At 30.2% G+C, this 24,323-nt stretch overlaps 1 pseudogene; it reads right to left on the bottom strand.

Annotated features, from left to right (window-relative positions):
• Nucleotides 1-1,615: 1,615 nt before the first annotated feature.
• On the bottom strand, nt 1,616-8,086 carry LOC145637164 (beta-amyrin 6-beta-monooxygenase pseudogene; annotated as a pseudogene).
• Between the last annotated feature and the right edge of the window lie 16,237 nt (nt 8,087-24,323).

A 24,323-nucleotide genomic window follows, 5' to 3' on the forward strand; every position in this document is an offset into this window, starting at 1 on the left:
AGATTATCTTTCAAATATTTTGGCCTGTGCAATGCAGGAGATTTTTATAGGTACGTAATGTAAAATTTTGTTTTGTAAAATATTTTATAATTTTTTTGGTTAATGAAAAAGATCTGCTTTGCTCAATTGATTCTTTCTGCCTCATCTGAAATTTTGGTGTGTTGATATTGTAGAAAGTATTTCTTGCATTAGCTTCATTAATGTTGCATTGTGAGAAAGCAAACTTGACCAAATAACAGTTTTGAATCAATCATATAATTTCTTTTGATTTTTGGTTCCACTGTATAATATGAGTATTTTGTCGTGATCTGAACTATATTGTAGCACCATTATATTTTCATGAAAATTATAATTTACGATGATGTTATCCCAACATCAATCGTATATAATAATAATAATAATAATAATAATAATAATAATAATAATAATAATAATAATAATAATAATAATAATATAATAATAATAATAATAATAATAATATAATAATAATAATTAAAAGATAATATAAACATAAAGCCATGTGATATAATAATATCTAAAAGATAATAATAACAATAATGATAAAAATAACAATAAATACAAGGCCGTGCATTGCACAGGCTTTACACCTAGTATATATATATAAAGGGGAGTTTTTCCCCGAGTATTTAGAAATCCACGTAGGATTAGCCAATTAAATAAGAGATTATTAATTTCTTTTACAATTAAATAATTCAAATGTCATGTAAGCAAAATTGACGAATAAGATACTAAAGTTTAAATTAATAAAATACAAAATATTATCTTTTGAGATTAAGAATTTTATCAAATATTTTAAAGCTAATATAATAACAAAAATCACATAATATGAAAAATATTTTTTTTAAAAAATACTAACAAACTGTGCATCGCACGGGCTTCATCTAGTGATACATATTTTAAAGTGATGCCTTAAAATGCTACTCCCTCCGTTTCAATAAGATAGTCCCATATGGAATCAATCACATAAAATAAGAAAGGATAATATTTGGAATCTAACATTAAATTAAAAAACAATTCATAAATCGTTTTGCCTTATTTAATTTTTTTGATTTTTTTAAGGAAAGTTTTAGTCATATTTGCATAAATCAAGGGAGTAATTTCTTTACTTAGAGTCATGTCATTGATTCACAATCAATTAATCTAACCAATCAGAATATAATATGAATAAAATAAGAAATAAAAACTAAGTTAAAAGTGGAATACATTTAATATGGGTATATCTTTTTAAAACTCCCAAAATAGTATATGAGACTAACAAATTGAAACGGAGGGAGTACCTTTTTTTCATAGTGATACATTAAGTGTACTGTTACATAAAATAAAAGTGTTACATAAGTGTTACCTAAATATTTGGCAAATTGACAATATAAAAAGTGTTACCAACAAGTGTTTCTTTAGGTTAATTTTGTACTAGATTGCAACTGAAATATAACATATATAAGAAATACATTACAAACTTGTTCACCATTTATATCGTTTACAAAATAGACTGTGAAGCAAATGGAAGAGAATTCATATCAGCTCAAATGAACAAGCTAAATATTTAAATAATAATAACTTCAACCATTAATACCAAACCAGGTATAAATAAGGACTAAATTCCATGTGGTTTAAAGCGCATTTGCAACCCGTCAACTGAGTAGGGATCAGGGTTATTAATTATCTTTTCATTGGGATTCGCCTTTGAAAGTGTAAATCGAATTACAACATTGTGTATATAAACCAGAGTACTAATTCGCGCAAGCTCCCTCCCGCAGCAAATGCGCAATCCTCCTCCGAAGGGTACAAATGCACGAGGTGGCAATATTTTTTCAAATCTTGAAGGGTCAAATTTTTCTGGATTTGGAAAGTAAGTTGGATCCATTTGTGTTGAATATACATTCCAATGTACCTAATTCAACAAAATTAAATGTTAGTACTCGCAGATACTCCATTTTTTGGTATTTAGATAGCCATATAAGAGCGGATGCTGTTTTCTTAGGCCTCCTGAAATAAGAAGAGAAGATCCAACCAACTGAGCTATCCCCCAGCCCCAGTTTTAACTCGTAAATACTCCCTTTGTTGTTTGTAAATACCCTAATTTAATTTTTGGCTTAGATTAAAACCGAAATCTACTCAAATAATCCAAATTGAATCCATCATTTGAATCATATATTTTTTCTTTAATTGATTTATTAAAAATCAAATTTTCAGTTAGGATCAGAAGGCTTTGCATCCAATTAATTTAAAGAAACTAAATAATTTCTATTAGCCTAATTTATTTTTAAAGTACTTGACATTGATAAATCAAACAAAGATTCTCACCAAAAAAAAAAAAAAAAAAAAAAAAAAAAAAAAAATCATACAAAGATAACACAATTTAACTTTTTTAATTTATAATTAACCTTCAGTAAGAAAATTTTCGAGATTGTGAAGTTGTAATATTTTGTAGGAAAATTTGCCAATTACTATCGCAAGTTAATACTACTTTGTAAATTACTAACGCAGATTAAAAAAAGTAGTGAACTACTACCGCAAAAAATTTTAAGATGTTGCGATTACTACCAAACCCCCATTAAACCCAACTATGACGTCATTATATCTCTTTAACCCATGGTTAAAGCCCTTAACCATGACATCATTATATCCCTAAACCATTTTCTTTTTTTTTTTTGGGGGGGGGGGGCTGGTTAAATCCCTTAACCATGGCCAAACACGGGTTAAAGGGATATAATGACGTCATATTTGGGTTTAATGAGGGTTTGGTAGTAATCGCAACATCTTAAAATTTTTTGCGGTAGTAATTCACAACTTTTTTAATTTGCGGTAATAATTTACAAAGTGGTATTAACTTGCGGTAGTAATTGGCAAATTATCCTATTTTGTACTACCTGTTTTATTTAACTTCTTTGAGTTTTCTTTTTATTATTATTATTATTATTATTATAATTATTATTATTATTTTTTTTTTTTTTTTATAATTTTTTGAAACAGTGTGAGTATAATCAACAATGTTATTATAAGTCAAATGCCGCATTAACGATATTAACTTCTTACAAAGTATGTTAAGATTTCCTTCGTTTCGCACTATTTAGATGCTTCGTTTAACTTACACATTGATCATACATTTAACTTTCATTTGATAATAAAAAAATTTATTACAGCCAAAAAAAAAAAAAAAAAAAAAAAAAAAGTAAAACAAGGGAAATTATATGTCTAGCCCTTAGGACTACATATACCTATCACATAAACACCCTGGAATAGAATAAACTAGATGAAACCCGTGTGATGCACGGTTTATTTTAATTTTTTAAAATAATTTTTTTTTATACATATATTTATGTGCTAAAATTTGTTATATATTTAGATGAAATTCCTGATACCAAATTATAATATTTTATATTTAATTAATTTAAATTGAAAAATCTCATTCGCCAATTTTACTTATGTGACATTTAAATGATTTATAACAGAAATTAATAATCTCGTATTTAATTGGCTACCACTAAAATTTATTATCCTACATGGCGCGCTAAAAAAATTAAATCATACCTGGCTTTCTAATATATATATATATATATATATGAAGCTCGTGCGATACACGGTTTGTTAGTATTTTTTTTTTTTTAAAAAATTTATCATATTTATGTGATTCAAATTGTTAGTATATTAGTTTTAGAATATTAGATAAAATTTCTGATACCAAATTATAATATTTTGTATTTAATTAATTTAAACAGGGAAATCTCATTCGCCAATTTTACTTATTTGTCATTTAAATTATTTAATTATAACAGAAATTAATAATCTCTTATTTAATTGGCTACCACTAAAATTTATTATCCTACATGGCGCGCTAAAAAAAATTAAATCCTACCTGGCTTTCATATATATATATATATATATATATATATATATATATATATATATATATATATATATATATATATATATATATATATATATATATATATATATATATTAGATGAAACCCGTGCGATGCACAGTTTGTTAGTATTTATTTTTAAAAAATATTTTTCATATTTTTGTGATTAAAATTGTTATTATATTAGTTTTAGAACATTAGATAAAATTCCTAATATCAAAAGATAATATTTTTTATTTAATTAATTTAAACTTTAAAATCTCATTCGCCAATTTTGCTTACGTGGCATTTGAATTATTTAATTGTAAAAGAAATTAATAATCTCTTATTTAATTGGTTACTACTTAAATTTATAATCCTACATGGCGCGCTAAGAAAATTTAATCCTTCGTGGCTCTCTAAAAACTTGGGGAAAAACTTCCCTTTAAATATATATATATATATTAGATTTGAAATTTTTTGACAAGATCATGCTTACATCAATGTAATTAATGTACTAGATTTGTTTCATTTTATTTGTAGCAAATGAGTTTTTTTTTTTATGTCTCGTATACTTCGTTGCAAATTAAAAAGAAATGTGTAGATAGATTATTATGTCCGAAGGATCATACGTTTAGATTCTGTTTTAGATGATGTTATGTTTACTTGTAAGAACTTTGATTTGGTTTCTTGATCACATGTTCGTAGGGATGGGAACTCTGTCGCTCATCACCTAGCTAGGATAGTACCCTTTGGTCTAGAGCAAGTATGAGAATTGAATGTCATTGTCCTCCCGATATTGCTTCCTATGTACTTATGGACAATTTGTCCAAACCTTTATGAATTGGTACATCTAGCGTGCTCTCAGGGAAGGGAAAAAAAAAAAAAAAAAAAAAAGAAACAGAAACACATGTAGTATAATCTAGAAACACATGTAGTATAATCTTGCTTAATCCTCATATAGCCCTAAAGGCTATGTTTATTATTTAAAAAAAAAAAAATATTTGCGATAAAGGCTTTTTGGGACAATGTAGCATAGAGTTGTCAATTGCTAACCCGACCCGAACCTGATCATTAACCGACCTATTTGAACTCGGAAAAATGGTGACCCGAACCCAATATGACCTGACTTGAAACCAACCCTAGACCCGAGTTAACCCGAGTATTTGAGGCCCGAACTCGAACATGAACCGACCTGGAGATGACCCGACTTGAATATAACCCATAAATTATTCACCTTAACCAAACCCGACCTCAACCGAGATTGACCCAAACCCATTTTAACCTGTCAAAACCCGAATTTAACCTGACATGTTACTAACCCGACACGAATTTAACTGACCTGTTATTAAACCGTACCGACCCAAATTTAACTCGACCTGTTACTAACCCGGCCTAAATTTTACCCAACCTATACTAGCCCAACCCGAAATTCAATCCGATTTGTTACTAACTCGACCCGTAATCAACACGACTTGTTATTGACCCATTGACCAGACCAAAATTCAACCCGAATTGTACCTGACCCGTTTTGAACTCAACCTAACTTGTTATTGACTACACCCGATTTCAAATCAACTTAAATTCAATTTAGGCCACCTTATTAATATTGGTCAAAGTATAGTTATATAGATATGTTGTCACTTATTATGTATATCTTATCTAAATTTATTTGAACTAATTAGCTCGAATTTAAACTTATCTAAATTATTTGTCTTACAATAAATGAAGAAATTGATAATGATTAAACGTGAACGTCATTACATGAATAGTTAACAAACCGACCTAAAAATGTATCCGGTCTCGATATGACCTGACCTGAAATCAACCCGAAATTCAGATTAACCCAATATTAGATACCTGAACCCGCACATGACCCAACTTGGATGAAATGTCTTAACCTAATTGTAAACCACAAATTATTGATTGAACCAAACCTGACTTGAACCCGAGAATGACCCGACTTGAAAATGACCCGACCTGATTATACCCCGCAAATTATTAACTTTTACGAATTAGAGAATGACCCGATGACTTGACTATAACCCGCAAATTATTGACTGGAATTGAACTCGACTCGAACTCGAGAATGACCCTAACTCGTTTTAACCCATGAAAATCCGAATTAAACCTGACATATTATTCACCCAACCCGAATGTAACCAAACCTATTATTGGCCTGGCCTATACTGAACCCAAACTAGATAAAATGTATGACCCGATGTGACCCGACTCAAGCATGACCCAATCCGAACCACATAGGTTTCGACATTTATTGAAATTAACCCGACCCGAGTTGACACAACCCGCACTTACCCGACCCATTTACCTGAGTTGACAGCTCTAATGTAGCATACGTATCTTCACTCCTAGTAGGATAATTTGTTGCAAATAAAACAAATTTAAAAAAACCTAGTAGCATACGTACCTTCGCTCCCTTTGGGACAGTGTAGCCGGCGTAGGAGATGTCGGTGATGGCTTCTCGGAAACCTCCAACCGCAGAAGGTTTTAATCTCATGGTTTCACATGCCACATTCCATGTATACTTCATGCTCTGAATATCTTTCCAATTCAATAGCTCCCCTTTCTTTTTCGATTGTGCTATCTCCAATTGCTCTAGCAATCAATATAGCTTATCAAAATGCGTTTTTAGGACGGTTGCAATAGACATTAACATTATACATATATCTCGCTTAAATCATCTTTGACGATTGGGAAAAGAGGTAAAAAAAAAAAAAAGGGGGGGGGGGGGGGGGGCGCTAAATAACTAAAGTAAATTATTAAAGGTAAGAAAATGGAGTTTATTTTGGTTACAAGTGAATTAAGTAGAATTAGGTTGGTGATTAAAGGGGGCCTAAATAGTTAACTAAAGTAAATAATTATTTCTTAGTTTCTTATATATACATATACATATATATGTATACATACATACATATACATATATGTATACATACATACATTTATACATACATACATACATACATACATACATACATACATACAAGCGAGGATATCATATCACTAATATATAAAGTATGTCTCGCAGCCAAAAGACATCGACACTTGACATTCCAGTTTTTCACCAAGTCTCGAGCCGCGTAGGCGACAAATAGGTAATATTGAGACACATGCATAAGCTAAGTAAGTGAATTTTGGATAGTTGTTTTTAAGATAAAAATATTGTATTGTGTTTATTGCCGATATACTTCTAATATTTCATATATACAAAATTAATTATAAATTTTAATAAATATCTTATAATTCAGTACTATTTTCATCATAAAATTCGTTTAAAAATATATCACTAAGTTGTTTAAAATTTGGCATATAGATAAAATGTTTACTCCATGTCTTATTAATAAACAAACTAGACATCGCACGGGCTCAAAATTAGTTAATATTTAACGTTATGCGTAAATAATTATAAAAGTTAAATTATTAGGAGTAAAACATACCTTGTAAGACTTTTGCATAAACATCAGGATATCGAGCAAGATAATCTATTATAAATGTGATCAAAGTACTCGTAGTATGAAACCCTGCAAATAGGAGACCAATCATTTGACCCGCTATTTCCTCGTCGCAAATAGATTTGAAATCTTCTTCATATGAAGCAATAAACAGTTTACTCAGCAGCTCTTTGCCAACGAGTTCGATATCCACATTATTTTCCTTTGCTGATAATATTTCTTCTTTCTTACTCCTCATTAGATCAACAAGCTTGCCTTTAACAACCTTCGACGCCTTCAAAGCCTGGTTATAGGATGTACCAGGCAAATTTACTGGCACCGAAAGAACCCTCTCAGCCAAAGTGTAGAAGGGTTCGGCGATTTCCCTTGCTAGATCTTCGTTTGAGCTAATTAAAAGATGGACAGCATTAGATAGAGTGAAGTCTTTCGATAAAGGTTGGACCTTAACTTCGTTATAAGGAACCCAATGCTTCTCCAAGTGCTCGCTTGCCCTTGAATGCATAACGCCTACACAATCTTGCAGGGATTCGAGCCTAAGGAAGTTGTGTAAGTGCTCCATGAAAAATCTCCAATGACGCGACTTATTATCAACATTAGTTAGTGAAAAGGCTCTAGCAATGCTCTTTGGTAACCAATTCGTAAATTTATTTTCATTTGAATAGATGAACTTGTTACCTGATGGACCGCAAAAGAAGACCACTTTATCACCTCCAAATGAGGTTTGAAAGATGTCTGTGGAGTGTTTCGTCATTCGATCATGAACAAATTTTTTAGGGTTTGAACAGAATTCTATAGTTTCACCTAAGATCGGCCACCCAACATTACCTGGGGGATGATTTGAATTACGACCATACTTTATAATTTTATTAAAAATAAAGAAGGTGAATATTGTGAGAGTAGTAACGCCTAACAAATAAATTGAAGCCATACTTTAATTTGGGCAGTGTGAGTGAACGCCACTCTGTGTTAATGGAAATGGATAATTATTTTACTTGTAATTGATCTAAGTAATATAATTGGGTTATATAATGTTCTTGAGCTAATAAAATATCCAATCGCTTGCGTATATCCAAAATTGGTTTCATAAATCGTAAGGCAACAATTTAAAATTACCAGTCGTCTTTCAGTTGATGATAACGTGCACGTCCTAAATCACATGGTTAATAAAAGAATAATAATTTAATTTAATTAATTTGTTTTGGTGATAATTAGGGGTGAGCAAAGTGAGCTAAAATTCAAGGTACCGTGACTTAGAATCGAAACTTGTTCGGAACCGCAAATCCCAAACCCGAAACCTGTAGATCAAGTACTGGTTCCGAGTAATAAAATTGGGAACCTATTGCAATAGGTTTCGATTTCGGGTAATAAAATTCTAGACCTAGCGAACCTGTAGAGTATCTTGTTAGTACAGGTTTCCTATAGGGTACACGAAACCGAACCTATTAATTTTGCCCAAATATAAAGCCTTGTATCAAAATTGTATAAAAGCCCACTACTAGAAACAGGCTGATTTCTAACGGACTGGTTTCGACAGACATGAAATCCCGACGGATTTTTATTTTGTCGGTTTAACAATACGTCGGAAATTTACGACGGAATATAAATCCGTAGGAATAAATGGGCTTTTCGACGAAATTAAAATCCGTCTGAAATTTCCGACGGAATATTCCGTCGGAATATAATTATATATATAAAAAAAAACCTTCCCTCTTAAAACCCTAAATGAACCCGCCTCCCCCTTCATTTCTTATTTTCTGTATTCTCTTTCCTCCGCCCCCTCCTTCTCTTTTCTTCTTTCTTATTCTCTTCCTCTCTCCTCCGCCCCTCCTCCTTTTCTCTTCCTCTTCTCTTCGTCTCTCCTCCTCCTTCTCTTCCCTTCTCCTCCTCCTTTTGTTTCTCTTTCTCTTCACCTCATCTCTTTTCTTCTCGACGGAAAAAATGGGTTTTTTTCTCAAAGGTGGGATCTAGACTCTTTAATGGTTTTTTGGTCTGAATATATGGGTGTTGTTTTCTCGATGTTATAGATATTAATGGTTTTTTGGTCAAATTTGACAATGAAGAGTCAAGATGTAAACTTTTCATGGTCGAATTTGGCCTATTTAAACCAAATTCAAGAATTCAAAGCCAATTTCGGTTATTAAGGTATTTTTTCGACTCTTAAATATTTTTTTTTATTTTAAATACTGTCGGTTGTTGGCTCGTTGCTGTGGTGGGTGTGGATGTGGTGGCTGGTGCGGATGTGGTGGCTTTTTTTTTTTTTTTATAATTATTTTCGATTATTATTTTTTTTTCTTGGTGGGTGGGTCGGGTTTAGGTGGACCGTGGTGGGTGGGTTTAGATCTGGGTTTAAGTGGGCCGTGGTGGGTGGTTTTAGATCTAGGTTTAGTTTGGGAGGGTTAGGGTTATATGGGGTGGTTAAGGTGGTGGGTCTGGTTAGGTTAGAGCTAGGAGGGGTATGGTTCGATTAGGATATGTGGTGGGGTGTTTCGGTTAAGGTGGATAGTGGTGTGGTTCGGATAGTTGGGTGGGGATGGGGTTGAAAGCGGTGTTTTGGGTGGTTGGAGGTGGTGATACGCCTAGGGATGTCAGTGGGGTGGGTCAAGTAGGAGACCCGGCCCATCCCCACCCCACTAGGCCGGGGATGGGTCTCGGTTTGGCGGGTGGTGGGACAAAGATGGGGATAAAAACCATACCCGCCATGGGTGATGGGGCAGGGGTGAATTTTAAATTGTACCCGCCCCGCCCCATCCCCACCTCCTACCCACATCTATATATATTTAAAAGCAAAATTATACTTCATATACTTTTATACTTTTGTATAAAATAATTACATGAAATAAAATATTAATTATAATACTTTATACTACTATAGCTTATATTATAAACAAAAATGTGTGTAGCATTAAGAATTATTATTATTATTATTATTATTATTATTATTATTATTATTATTATTATTATTATTATTATTATTATTATTATTATTACTATTATTCGTATTAATTAGGTAGGATTGTGTATTTGAGAGACGGAGATTAGGTGGGTCTTGGGTGGGGATATCCAAGTGGGGGGTAGGGCGGGGATGGTTTTAGAGTTGTACCCGCCGGGGCGGGGATGGGGATGAATATTGGACCCGCTGCGGGGATGGGGGTGGGGATGAAAATGTTAGATGGGGTTGGGGATAGGAAGGCTAACATCTGTCTCGCCCCGCCCCATTGACATACCTAAGTATGTCGTGCCGGTGATGGAGCAGCATTTTTGTTAATTGCATAAAAAAAAATTTCCGATGGAATTCCCGTCAAAAGTTTCCAACGAAATTTAGAATTCCCACATAAATTTCCGACGGATTTTTCCGGTGCCGGAAAATCTCTTACGATGAAAATGTCAAAAATTCCGTCGAAAAAGTGTTTTCAGCGGAATTTCCGACAGGAAAAGGTGGTTTTTCCTACGAACGCTTTTCCAACCACCACTTTCGACGGAATTTCTGTCGAAAACGTGTTTTTCGACGGACTTCAAGGTGTTTTCGACGGATTTTTTTCCGTCGGAAATGGCCTGTTTTCTAGAAGTGGCCATCACATACCTCTCTATCTCCTCTTATTCATTTTTCATCTTACTCTTAAAGGTTTAAGTAATGGTATTAATACAAGTATTTGTAATGTTTTATTAAATATTCTAGACAATCAGTTTTTGTTTATTATATTTGTAGTACTGTATTAAAGTTGAAATGAGCTTTTATTGTGAACATCCATATTTTTTTTAAAAAAAATTGTAACAATTTATCAAGTAACTATTAAGCTTACTTTGAAAGACAAGGGTACCCTATTGGTTTCGGTTCTCAATTTTTAGGAACCTGTGGGTTTGGGTGAGGATTATGAAAGAGAAAGATACAATATTAAACTGTAACTTTGATAGGTGTGTCGCGTACCTAACAAAAATAACTTAAGAAGACCACTAATAAGTAGATAAGAAAGTAAGGATCGAATCCCAAGAGACTACGATTAGACAACTTCAACAGACTCAAATAAATACTAAGCAAGTAACAAATATAATAGTGAGAACTAATAACTAAAGAGCTTAATAAAGCGATTAAATCTAAGTAATAAAATAACTCAAATCCTAAAAACATCCAAGATTAAGCATCACCACGAATACAATTAACGCAATAGTCATTCTATCCCTAACATATAATTAAACTAATTAACAAGAAAAAGTAATCTCTAGAAATACCAAAGTTCTCTCTTGATTTTTCAATGACTACGTTAATCACAATCAAGCCTACTATCGTGGAATCATGTGAATTAGAGGCATTAGGCACATTATCTAGATTCCTAATCATTTATTCAACTATTCTCATGATGAATTTTAAACCCTTAATTGATCTATTCAAACCCGTTAGAACCCAACACTCGTTATGATTAAAACAATGGATTAATAACAATACTAATTATCTCTAATATAATATTGGCATAAGCACTATCAATTAAGCATATCAATTGCAATTATCATTAAAAAATTTAAAGAATTAAATCACGCATTAACCATAATCGGGCCCCGCTAGATCTTGGAATGAGAAAACTACTCACACATATTAATGAAAACAATAACAAAAATTAAGGAAAACATAATTAACAGTCAAGGGAATTAAAGAGAATAACAAAATACCAAATCTTGAATTACGAGAGATAATCTTCAATTACAATGAAAATAAAGTCTAGAGAAAAAACTAGGGTTCTAAGATGATTGAAAGTGAAATTACAATGTCAATGAATATTTATAATAAGGCTAAAAGATAAAATTAATTAAGGAAAGAATTATGACTAACCGACCTAAAATGACCAAGCATGGGCGTGTCACACAAGACATGCTCATGCCCAAAATCGGAATCATTGTTTTTCAATTTTTAGCAAGAAATGGGCATGTCAAATTCTGACATGGGTGTGTCTCATTGGGCCAATTTCACTCGACGAGGCAGGGGCGTGCCTCAAATAGACATGGGCGTAACCAAGTCAACGCCGGAGAATTTTGGTCAAACTCCTTCATAATCCTGCGTAAGGTAGTAAATTACAACATTTTTTAAAAATTAGGTAGTCAATTACAATATTTTTTAAATAGGTAGTTTCTCACAAATTCTAGACTATAATAGGTAGTTTTTCACAAAATTTCCTTAAAAAAAAGTGTTAGAATATTTGAACTATTACATGTCTTCTCATTTTAATCTGTACTACAAGTACAATTTAACTCAAAATAATCCCATTTTAGGGACACTCCCTTCGTGTTTTAATATGTTACATTTTAACCGGCACATAGTACAGTTTTAGGCAATTTAATTGATTAATAAAATAAGAGGTAAGTAGAGTAGTAGAAATATTAAAAAAAATGTAAAAAAAAATATATAGTAGAGTTAATAGTTTATTATTAAAAATTAATTAATGTAAGTGAAAATAAGTAATAAAAAAAAAGTAGTATTGGTTTGGGTGGGGATTATGAAAGAGAAAGACATAATATTAAAGGATTTTTTGTGAAAAACTACACTATTAAAGTCCAGAATTTGCGAGAAACTATCTAATAAAAAAATGTTGTAATTAACTACCTATTAAAGTATCAATATGTTGTAATTGACTACCTCCCACCGGATTTTCATCTTTGACCATTTTTCTCCGGCATTGACTTGGTCACATGATAATCACGTGACTCTTTTCCTCCCTTTTTTCCCCCAAAATCCCTGATTTAGCCCCTTTAACCCCCAAACCCCTAATTTTAGTTCGTAACGCCATTCTTTGAGGCAAATTCTCCTCTTGTAGGTTGCAATTGAGGTAGGTCTTATTTAGTTTAGTTTTCTGTAATGGATTTTGATTGAAACCCTTTAAGTCTTTAATAATTGTTGATTTTGTTCCCAAAAAATACGTTTCCATGAGATTGAGCACTAAACTTCTTGCTTCGCCTAATTTTTTGGCCTATTGTTTGGCGGCAATAATGACTTTGTGGCTGTTGGGGTGGTGAGCAACAACGTTTGGTGGCGAGAAGTGGAGATGGGTGTGCTATAATGGACGTGTAATTATTGCGGGATGGCGGATGAGTGGGAATAGTTGTGGATGTGATGTAAGATGGAGTTAAATTCTAGTGGTGAGTGGTGGCAGCAGTTGCTGCTGTTATCGTGTTGTGGGCGAGAGAAGAGAGATGGCTGGGGTTGCGGTTTGTGTTGTGGGTGCTTCTTGGTGTATCCGGTGGAGCAGGGCGTGAATTGGAGATTGGTGATGGAGGTTGGTTGTAGTTGTGGTGGGCAATTTTGGGGAAAAAGGGAGGAAAACAGTCATTAAGTGTCACATGACCAAGTCAATGCCGGAGAATTTTGGTCAAACTTCTTATTCCGGCCTAAGGTAGTAAATTACAACATTTTTCAAAAATCAGGTAGTCAATTACAACATTTTTTTAATAGGTAGTTTCTCGCAAATTCTGGACTATAATAGGTAGTTTTTTCACAAAATTTCCAATATTAAATTGTAGCTTTGATAGGTAGGTGTGTCGCACACCTAACCAAAATTACCTAAGAAGACCAATACTATGTAGATAGGCAAGTAAGGATTGAACCCCAAGAGACTACGGTTTAACAAATTAAACATACTCAAATAAATACTAAGCAAATAACAAATATAATAGTGAGAACTATAATAACTAAAGAGCTTAATAAAGCGATTAAATCTAAGTAATATGATAAATCAAATGCTAAAAATATCCAAGATCAAGCATCACCACGAGTACAATTAACGCAATAGTCGTTCTAGCCCTTACATATAATTCAACTAATTAACGAGGAAAAGTAATCATAGAAATACCAAAGTTCTATCTCGAATTTTTAATGGCTTTCGTAATCATAATAAAATCTACTCTCGCGGAATCATGTAAATTAGAGACATTAAGCACATTACCTAGATTCCTAATCATCCATTCAACTATTCTCATGATGAATTTCAAATTCTTAATTGATCTATTCAAACCCGTTAGAACCCAACTCTTGTTGTGATTAAAACAATGGATTAATAACAATACTAATTATCTCTAATATAGTATTGGCATAAGCACAACCAATTAAGCATTTCAATTGCAATTATCATTAAAAAATTTAAAGAATTAAATTACGCATTAACCATATTCGGTCCCTGCTAGTTCTTGGAATAAGATAACTACTTACACATATTAATGAAAACAATAACAAAAATTAAGGAAAACATAATTAACAATCAAGGGAATTAAAGAGAATAACAAAATACCAAATCTTAAATTACGAAAGATAATCTTCAATTACAATGAAAATAAAGTCTAGAGAGAAAAATAGGGTTCTAAGATGATCGAAAGTGAAATTACAATGTCAATGAGTATTTATATTAAGGCTAAAAGATAGGATTAATTAAGGAAAGAATTCGGACTAAACCGACCTAAAATCGACCAGGCATGGGCGTGTCACACAGGATATGCTCGTGCCCAAAGTCTGAATCATTGCTATTTAATTTCTAGCAAGACATGGGTATGTCAATTTCTGACATGGGCGTGTCTCGTTGGGCCAACTTCACTCGACAAGGCATGGTGTGCCTCAAATAGACGTGGGCATGCCTCAAATAAAACTTCGAATTCCAACTTTCCATCTCCTCAAAACACACTGGCATACCCATCTCTATGTGTGACATGGGAATATCTGGCTGGAGATTAGACTTAAATGAATTCAACTTCAAACTTTGGCTTTCTAAGTGAATTGCAAGCTATGATCACGATTCGCAACTTCGTAAAACCTTCAAATAGCTTCGCTAAATCCTGAAATACATTTTAAAAAAAACGAATCCACCCATAAAAGCATCATATATGATAACAACCAATCATGAAATACATAAAAGCATCATATATAAAAGTATCATAAAACCAATCCTGAAATACATAAAAGCATCATATATGAAAAACAAAATTTACATAAGAAAGTTAAATTTGTACAAATATTGTTTCAAATTGGAGGAAATTTTTATAAAAAATTAATATTAATGGTACTTGAAAAAAGCAAATAGGACTATTATTTTGAGACTTAAAATTAGGCCTTGTTCTCTTCACCTTAAAAAAAATAATATTAAGTAAAAATAATTTCAGTTTAGTAAAAACAAGTTCAGTTCAGTAAAATTATTTCAGTTCAGTTAAAATAAGTTAAGTTCGGTAAAATTCAACTTTCTTAAAAAAGAATTATAATAGAAAATCAGTAAAAATAATTTCATTTCAGAAAAAATAATTTCATTTCAGTACAATTAATTTAAGTTTTGTAAAAATAATTTAAGTTTAGAAAATATAATTTCGTTTCAGTAGAAATAGTTTCAGTTCAGTAATAATAAGGTGAAGAGAACGGGGCCTTAGCCATAAAGAACTATAAATAAGGGATGGAGGGGGTTAGAAGAAGTTAATTGTTAGCAAAAAGTGTGCCAAAAAATTATGACACACGATTCAATGTGGAGGTTAGAGGTGTCAATTTTGAGTGTTTGAGTCGGGTTCGGTGAGGTCAGGTCAGGTTTAATTTTAAACTAGAGTCCTAAATTAAGGTGTATATGTACATGAGAGTCAAAGTTTAAATCGAATATTATTCGGGTTGGTTAGGTTAATTTTTACTCCGTAACACTTTAGTGGAACTAACAAATGTCATTGTCTAGCTTATCGATTTGATATTTGTAGTACTATATATTTCCCCCGTTTCTTTTTAATTGACACGTTTTTTTAGTCACGTTTGCCAACGCACAACTTCAACCATTCATATCCTTAATTACCGATGAGCAAAAATTATGAAAATTTTATTTTTAACAAATATATATTGTGACGAATCTAACAAGATCCTACATGACTATATTTTTCATTATGTATAAACCACAAAACAAGGTCAAAAGGGAGTATGTGAATAGTGCTAAAGTCAAAACGTGTCAACTAAAAAAATGAAGGTAGTATTAAATAAGAAAAATTTATGACAAGTGGATCAATAAGAGCTAACAAATGTCATTTTATGACTTGCTTATCTTATATCTGTAATATGATATGTAAAATTTGTTATAATGTATTACTTAATATTTTTAATTAGTTTTTTAATATATAAGTAACATAGCTTTAAAAATAAATTTTATTGAATTTGATTGATTCTAAAAATTGAAATTTGATTCCAAATATTTATGCATACTTGATAACTATTAAATATTCCACACAATTCTATAATTAATAATTGAATATTATCTAATGTATGAAGATTATTCTCTTTTTTATAATCATAGAATTTTCTTAATATTTTAATTTTATATAATTTATACATACCTATATGCTATAATTTTTTATTCATTCATATTTATAAAAATACGGGTCATAAAAAATACATTACCAACATGATTGATTAGTTGATGATGAATTATGTCTTTCATTCATATAAATCTTTCAAGTAATAAATATCTTTTATTCAAATGTTATTTTTCAATATTGATCTACATCTATATATTTGTGTTGTATATTCAATCAGATGGTTGTTGTACGACTATTATGTAAAAGTTTTTGGCACAATGCATAGGAAGGGTAAAATATATATTAGGTTGTACAGCTATCAGGGTCTATTTTGTTCACCTTATTTTCACTTATTTAAGGTGTAATAAGTTCTATTAAGTTCTGATAAATTCAGTTTAGTTTTATAAGTTCTAATAAAGGTTACCCAAGTACAAATTACAATTAAGATAAGTTTTAAAGATGTTAAGTTCTAATAATTAAGTTCTGATAAGTTTAAATTAGTGAAAATCAGGTGAATAATACACACCCTAAACCGGTTAATATGACAAGAAAATTTTAATTTTAATTCCCTCTACAGGAGATAGAAAATAACTTTTCTTGAATAAAACATAATAATTTATTTGTTTTTTTTTTTATTTTAACAAGTTATTCGTTTTTCAATTAATTAAAGAACAATATAAAAAAAAAGTAAAATATAAGAAATACAAATGACAAAGTACTATATTCATATCACATTCCTTATTTTTGTACTAGCCATTGTTGTCGATGAATACTTTAATAATTAATTTGTTAATGTAAATAAGTCCATTATTACTAATTCATATACGAAGTATTATTTATCAATATCGATCTATACATATATATTTTAGTTGTATAATCACTCAGGGTCTGTTCTCTTCAACATATTTTCAATTCGGTTCAGTTCAGCTCTAATAAGTTTAGTTCAGTTCTTAATTTCCTTCTCTAATAAAATATTAAGTTCAGTTCATTTCATCTCCAATAAGTTAAGTTAAATTCAGTTCAGTTCAACTCAATTCATCAGTAAGTCACAACATGCCCTCATTTTTAGATTATGCAACTGTTATGTGATTTTTTTAGCACAATGCTTAGACAAAATATATACATGTAGATAGATAAGATATAAGGGTGCTATGTCTATAAATTTGGTGATTATATAATGGGTAAAATAGATATTATATTGTATAACGTACTATTGAATCGATTATATGACGACAAAATTTTAGTCTGGAATCCCTCTACAGACTACAGGTGACAGGAAACGAATTTCCTTTGCTTTTTTTTTGTTTTTTTTTTTTTTTGAAGAAACTTTCTTTAGCTTGTATAGTGCATAATTTATTCATTTTTAATCAATAAAATAACAATATAAAAAATGAAAAGGAATGTAGACACCTGATTGTGTCTCCACAAAAACTGAACCCATTGATGAATACCTTTCATGTCATTGATTATCAAACAAGGTAAAATGTGAAAGAGTCTCGTGAATCTCTCTATTTTAATAAAATACTTCTTTCTGTTTTCAAAAATCTTTCTTTTCGTACCCCATTTATTAAAATATCTATTTTAGTTTAGTTTGGTCCATAATATGGGTCTAATAATTTTGTATTTGAATGGGGATTGAAAAGAACTTTCCAACGATATATTATAAGCCCAATTCCGATGAATAATGAGGAAATTATGGCCAAAATACTAAACTAAGCCCAATAATCATGTGGAGGGTCCAAAGGCTTTATGCCCATTCCTAAATCAGTTAGGATTAATTAGAAGCTTTCATGAGTTTCTAAAATATCTTAATTATCTTTTTTGAAAATACAAGATTAAAGTGTTTGAAATTGAATGAAAACTTCTCTTTTTGAAAGTCCTAATTCTATTCGAAATGAAAGACGTTCAAAGATGATCAGATATTATTTTTGTGCCTCATAATTTTTATCCATATCTTATATTTTTGGATAGATCTTGAAATTATCTTTCCAATTATATATTATAATATTAATTCTCTCTATAAAGAAAAAGATATGAAAGGAATACGAAACTCTATCCAAAAACTGACACCGTCCCACTATTTTGGCTATTTTTGTATTTTACAAAATGTTTTAATCTTATTCCAATTAGGTTGGAAAGTAGACTTCAAGATCTTTCCAACGACATATTAGATGCCTTATTTTGACTTATGGATCAAAAGTTATGATAAAAACAAAATCCGTAAAAAACTGTTTTTTATCGCACCGCGATATGATAGCTCCATCGCACCGATGGTTCCTTCGTGCCGCAATGGTCCTATTGTTTCACAATTCTTTTTATCTTGCTGAGTCAAAAGGAATTTTATTCCGATTCAAATTCTTACTCTTTTCTAATGGTTTTCGGTTGTTCTTGCTTTATAAATAGGGTCTTGTTTTTCTGTTTTCAATCATCAACAATCATCTTTAATTTCTATTAGATATTTCTCTCTTAAAGCTTGAAGCTTATTCTTTCTCCCTCTTGTAAGCCTTCCCTTTTCAAATAAAATCTGTCTATCACGAGACTTAGACACACATAGCCAAGCTCAAAGTTGCTTTAGAACTCGACGTGAATGGTTGCTAATTTATGAGGGTTTGGTCCCAAATCTTATTTCAATTCTTTTATTAGATTTACTGTTGAATACTTTTATTGAATTTACTAATGTGTGTATTGTTTTGATAGAAAGAGATACGAGACAACAAAGTAAGTTGTTTTATTGCTATATATCTTTCAAAATTCCTAGTATCATGTTAGGATGTCTTTATGGTTTCTGATATCATGTTTAGAGTATTAACTAATATTTCTAATATCATGTATGTTTCTGGTATTATGCTTAGGTTGCTTCATATTTCTTATATCATGCTAGCATCATGTTAGGACTAAAGCTTTGATTTTTATTGCTTAGTGACATGCTAGGATTTGTTATTAATCATGTTAGTATCATGTCTAGCTAGGATCTTGCTAACATTATTATGATTTATTGAGATTGTTATCATGATGATGTTTTGTTGTATCGATATATTGTTGCTTGATATTATTATTGTTATTGCTTGATCACACCCTCTCTTGCAGGTTTAAAGGGAATTTGTACTTGAAATCATGCTTAATAAGATAACTAATAGTTTTATTTAGGCTAATGTGATTTTGATTATTCAAGTGATTGCCAATAATAGATTTGTTTGTGCATTAATATCCAACCAACATAGATTATACAGGTTTAGGATTAATATATTGATTGTATGTTAGTCAGAAAGCGCACATCAATATGAGAAGAATAAAGTAGAGGCCAATTTTTAGGTTGGATCTCTTTTAGGTTTGATTTGTACCTTCATCCCCGAATATCCAGTCATGGTTCAAGATTACTATGGATTTAACGATCTCATGAATGGTGAATGGGTGTAACCTTCACCCTGTTAACGGTTTACAACCTTCACCCTGTTAACGGTTTACAAGTTGCTCTAACTTAGCTTTCTTCCCTTTGAATACCACCGTACTTAAGTGTATGATGACAGTGGGGCTTAAGTGTGGGATGCTTGAAATATTTCCTACAGGGAATAAAATAAAAGCAATGCAAATGACATAAAATAATTTTCATATCACATTCCGTAGAAAAATGTATTGACCATTATAGTGGTGATTGTTGAATAGAATTTTAAAATTAATTTGTTAATGTAAATATGCCTATTTTTACTAATTGAATTATTCTTGTTTTGTTTTTAGGAAATTAAAATTTTGATTTTTAAACCATGCATCGCACGGGGACTATACTAGTTTTTATAAAAGAACAAAACATATATAATTATGTCGAGTCTTTCTATATGAATACATTATTTAGAAATATTACTCCTTTTCTACTTGTAGTATATTACTTTCTATATCGATTAATTATTTTAAAAGATTAATTATTTATACGTATATATAGGATTTTTTTAAAACCAAAATAAAATCTAGAATTTGTGAAAATACTTAATAAAAAATATTGTAAGAAACTATCCATTAGAAGGTAAAATGGTGTAAACGATTGTCTTAGGCCAGATTTCCACCGTTAATTAACGACCTAATTTTTCAGCGCTGACTTATCATCACAAAATACCCCCAAAATTAGCATCTTTTATCTCCAAAACCAGCACAATCCACATGAAATTGTCTCCAACAAGCCGAAACCACCCCAACCCCAAAGCAGTCGGTTTTAGGGGTATTTTGTGTTGGGTCAATGCCGGAAAAATTGGTAAACGATGAAATTCGGCCAAGAGTTAGTCTTTTACAACATCTTATATTTTATTAGGTAATTTATTATAATATTTTTAATATTGGGTAGTTTCTCATGAATTTTAGATGTTATTAGGTAGTTTTGACCAAAAATCCTAAAATTTAATTTATTTGATTATCCCCTACGTATAAGAGTATTTTCACTCAAACAACTATGTGTAAGTGGATTTAAAGCAAAATTTGTGCTAACTCACAAATTATAGTACTTCACGTAATTTATTTTTTATTATGGCGATTATTGATCAAATTTGATTGCTTCAGGTAATATAGTTTTTATTAAGGCGATTGTTGATAAAATCTGCGATTTCCAAGGTAATATGTTCTTGTACTAAAATTTTAGATTTCTTCAAAATTATTTAATTTGTAAGTGTCATTTGACTATAAATTATTAATGAAATCTTTTTTCTTCTTGTAAAAAAAAATTACTTTTAACTACTGGTACATTATTTATATCACAATGTGGCGAGGGTTGTAGGGGGTTACTCGTTTGATCAGGGTTAAATTGTAGGGGTTAATTATTCAGGGTTTACTCGTTTAGTCACCGTGCGGTAAATTATAGGGATTACTTATTTAGGGTTAGTCGGTCGGTCAAAGGTTACTTTCACATAAAAAAAAAACTAACCAACTAAGTAAATAACTCGTACAAGTATCCTTTGAATACGTAACCCCTACAAGTAACCCCTGAATTAGTAACCTATACAAGTAAACCCTGAATGAATATGTAACCTCTACCACATGGTGTGCCCAACTACACAGAAAAAGTTGTATTTATATAATCTACATTGACTAATTTTGATGATTAATATCTAAGTAAAAATATTGTCATTTGAGATTTTGTTAAATTACTCTCGATTTATATTTTTATAATGTTTAATTTTTACATATTGTTAAATGAAGATATTAGTCTTGTACAAAAATGAAGATATTAGTGCCATAATTAATGCATTTGCAACGGTAAAATGTAATGTGTTGCAAATAAAAAAAAAAATTTAAAGAAAAAACCCTAAAGGAATTATAATTTTTACTAAAATATAATTAAGACATTAATTGTAATTCCTCCATTCTTTTATTACGCACCATATAGGTTGAGCTCAATTTTTTTTTTTTTTTTTTTTTTTTGTTGTGGAAAAAAGGAAGAGAGAGTAGGGTAAAAGTATAAAATTAACCAATAATGTAAACATAAGCCAAATAATCAATTAATTAACATATACTAAAAGCGAACCTAAAGTGACACTTGTCACGATGTTTTAAAAAATTTTCCTGCCTTTTCTTCTTTCCTTTTTTTTTTTTTTTTTTTTTGCAAAATTTTAATAACTTCCATTTTATAACCTACCATAATACTTATTTCCATTTTGACAACACATTTAATCCAATCATACTCAATTAATTTTATTTTATTTTTATTTTTCAACATATATTTTATATACTATAAATCTTTCGGTTACAAATATACTAACATAGTTTAAAATTACAGTATTGACATATATCATCATCCAAGATTATCATAATTTTTTTTCCTCCGACTTAAAATTTATTTTAATTAAAAAAATAGGAATAATAATTTTGGTAGGATAATTTGTATAAATCTTACAAATATACATATCAATTAACATATACTAAAAGCGAACCTAAAGTGACACTTGTCACGATGTTATAAAAAATTTTCCCGTCTTTTCTTCTTTCCTTTTTTTTTTTTTTGCCAAATTTTAATAACTTCCATTTTATAACCTACCATAATACTTATTTCCATTTTGACAACACATTTAATCCAATCATACTCAATTAATTTTATTTTATTTTTATTTTTCAAAATATATTTTATATACTATAAATCTTTCAGTTACAAATATACTAACATAGTTTGAAATTAAAGTATTGACATATATCATCATCCAAGATTATCATAATATTATTATAATTTTTTTTCCTCCGACTTAAAATTTATTTTAATTAAAAATATAGGAATAATAATTTTGGTAGGATAATTTGTATAAATCTTACAAATATACATATCAATTAACATATACTAAAAGCGAACCTAAAGTGACAATTGTCACGATGTTATAAAAATTTTCCCGCCTTTTCTTCTTTCCTTTTTTTTTTTTTTTTTTTCCAAATTTTAATAACTTCCATTTTATAACCTACCATAATACTTATTTCCATTTTGACAACACATTTAATCCAATCATACTCAATTAATTTTATTTTATTTTTATTTTTCAACATATATTTTATATACTATAAATCTTTCGGTTACAAATATACTAACATAGTTTCAAATTAAAGTATTGACATGTATCATCATCCAAGATTATCATAATATTATTATAATTTTTTTTCCTCCGACTTAAAATTTATTTTAATTAAAAATATAGGAATAATAATTTTGGTAGGATAATTTGTATAAATCTTACAAATATACATAACGTATATAAGAACAGCTTAACAAAATCATTTTATTATATTATACTCCTCCGTTTTTTTATAAGTTATGGTTGGATTGCACATTTGTTGAGACACAACTTTGACCATCAATATCTTTAATTAGAGACTACTATTATTTAACTTACTTAAAAACAAGTGGTGCAATAATTAAAAAACGAAGGAAGTATGTAGATAAGAATTGTAAATTGATAAACGTAAAATTCTCTACTTTGCAATTATAAAATCATGAAAGAATTATAGGGCAGAAAACATGATGATTTATTAAAAATAACATGTTATTTATCTATCATATCCGTGTTATTTTTCTAGGACAAACTTTTAAATAAATCGGATGTATAATAATTAATAAATATGGTACATCCGTTATAATATAAATAAATCTGTTTTAGTTAATACTGTTGAAAAGAACGGAATTTTGCAATTTCACGTGAAATGAGTCTACTATAATTGGACAATTATTGTCTAATATATCGATGCATATGAATTATCACATGCACAAGATTAGGGTAAACGATTGTTGATGTAACATTATTACTATTATTATTATTTATTATTATTATTATTATTATCATTATTATTATTATTATTATTATTAAATAATCTATGCCACGTTATTGACGCTGGAATATAATTACATCTTTCTTAACTCGGTAATCTATCAATTCAAGATAATTATTCGTAACCAAATAAATTAACCCGACATAATTCAGAAGCTTCCTAATAACAAATAGACTATCGTCGTTGAATTGGCTTGTGACAAACTCATCAAGATTCACGTGTACGTAAAAGGATATTATATGAGGTATTTAGTAACAATTTTAGATCAATGTGTAGGCCGCAGGGATAATAATTTGTGGATGGTGCACCCGGATGCACCATGCGCATGGTGCACCCAAAAGAACATTTAGTATATTTAAAAGAATATGGGTAAAAAATGAACATGTTTTTATTTTCTTGCAACTGCAAATCCATCA

This window comes from Chenopodium album, chromosome 6, assembly GCF_948465745.1.
Source record: "Chenopodium album chromosome 6, dcCheAlbu1.1, whole genome shotgun sequence".
NCBI lineage: Eukaryota > Viridiplantae > Streptophyta > Magnoliopsida > Caryophyllales > Amaranthaceae > Chenopodium > Chenopodium album.